This window comes from Schistocerca nitens, chromosome 4, assembly GCF_023898315.1.
Source record: "Schistocerca nitens isolate TAMUIC-IGC-003100 chromosome 4, iqSchNite1.1, whole genome shotgun sequence".
Classification (NCBI taxonomy): domain Eukaryota; kingdom Metazoa; phylum Arthropoda; class Insecta; order Orthoptera; family Acrididae; genus Schistocerca; species Schistocerca nitens.
Window position 1 is genome coordinate 540,005,400 of NC_064617.1, and position 2,118 is coordinate 540,007,517.

The window sequence follows — 2,118 nt, forward strand, 5'->3', positions numbered from 1 at the left end:
TTTCATGCTGCTTTCTACGAGTACTAAAGAAACGATACCTTTGGCGAGGTGGCATTCACAGAATATTATATTTCTTTCTCCATGTTCCATAGCTGGAATTTGGTAGCGTGAGTTGCTTCTTTCATTTACAGAATGACGAAGTTGCTGATTCCCACCGACATACGTCAGTAACGTTGCCCTATTACTTACGTCAAGTTACACTTACGTACGTCTCTTCATACCACCTTAGATCAATTTTTTGCTGTCCACTTGCAGTGTTCCTTAGCAAACCAATTATCGCCTTCCTCTTCACTGTCAAGCCCTGATAGCGAATTACATGTCGACAGTCGTCTAACAATTCTGTCTAATTAATGATAGCTTTTAGTGGTATAGGCAACGGCCTTGCCGCAGTGGATACACCGGTTCCCGTCAGATCACCGAAGTTAAGCGCTGTCTGGCGTGTCCGGCACTTGGATGGGTGACCATCCGGGCCGCCATGCGCTGTTGCCATTTTTCGGGGTACACTAAGGTTCGTGATGCCAATTTAGGAGCCACTCGACCGAATAGTAGCAGCTCAGGTCTCAGAAAACCATCAGAACGACAGGGAGAGCGGCGTGCTGACTACACGCCCATCCTATCCGCATCCTCAGCTGCGGATGACACGGCGCGGTCTGATGGCTTGAAGATGGAGTGCTTTTTTTAGTGGTCGACCTTGTCGTTTGCTGGTTACATGGCCACGTATTCTATTACTTTTATTCCACACAGGCACCAACTGCTTGAACAGTCAAAAGCACCATCAAACTAGGTCTGTGTCTTGCCTTGTTTCAAAGCATATAATATTATCTGCTTCCAATCTTTATATTTAAGTGCAGGTATAGTTATGTATTAATGACTTTACATTTGTCTAGAAAAGATATACATTCCTAATTAGGAGGAGACTTCATACAGAGAGCCTGATAAGGATCGACTGTGTGACCCTACCATTAAACAGCGCCCGGGATGTCGCTCCACGCAGGAGACGTATGACCAACTCGACAATAGTTTCTGGGTACCTATATGACGGAGAAGAGCCACACAATGTCTGGCTGGAATCTCAGGACGCCAAAGCCACGAGCAACTGCTGAGCTCGAGAGAGGGCTATCAGCTCGTTGTAGCGGAAGAGCTCTGTTCGAATGTTGTACGCTCCGCCTAGCGAGTTCCGATCATAGGCTGTCCTCTTAAGTCGCGCAGCAAAAAAGACCTTCCCGTCGCTATTAAGCAGGGTCAAGAGGCGATAATTACTGATGTGTGTATCCCCATGGATTTTGTGAATAGAGACGATGAGACCCTTTAGAAAGATCTGTTCTCCACGGGTTACGGTGAACGTGGGCGCTAAAATAAATCGGGAAGCACGATAAAATTCGACTATGATGCTGCAGGGCCAGGTGACGTGCTATCAGCTCCTGCTTGGATAGCACCGAGAACTTCGTCTTCTGTGACTGATGCGTGCTATTTCATTGTCACGTTCTCCGTCATCGTGCCGAATGTGAGCTGGGAGACTTTTTCAGTAACAGCCGGTAAATGAGGACAGTAAGCGTACAGTTAGCAAAACGGACGTGATAGATGCGTCTAGTGCTCCATTGGGTGTCATGCTTCATGCCTTCTTCATGCCATCGTCGACCGCGCCTAGAAGATGGCACATCGACCGAGATTCCAAAGACATACGGTCACACCACCTTCCCTTCAAGGTGGCAGGGCGTAATATGAGCTTTTGCGCTGTCCACATCGTTCAGGAGGAAACGGCGTCTTAGAGCAGTCCCTCAACACTCAGGTACTAAAAGCCCACGGCTTGCCTCCTCCAGCTGCAGAGTCTCTGCCGTGCATCATCACGGCCCGGTGCAGGGCAGGTTTTTTGCAGCACAAGCACCACGACAACGTAGAGGGTAAGCGCCATGACGGCGGCGACATGAATCCGAAGTCACCTCGATAAGCTACCGACAGTCGGGAGAGTGCAATAGGGCCACATTCAGCTTCGAAACACCACCGTGCAGCGGGAGACTTCGAAGTTATCCGATCTTCAAACGGCATGCTTCCGAACATAGGCTGCTTGTCAAAACTTTATCCACAAAGTCCCCTTACAATCCCTAGTTGCTTGTAATA

The 2,118-nt window shown here is 48.6% G+C and overlaps 1 pseudogene; it reads left to right on the forward strand.

Moving 5' to 3' along the window:
* Positions 1-371: 371 nt before the first annotated feature.
* On the forward strand, positions 372-489 carry LOC126254209 (5S ribosomal RNA; annotated as a pseudogene).
* Positions 490-2,118: the final 1,629 nt, after the last annotated feature.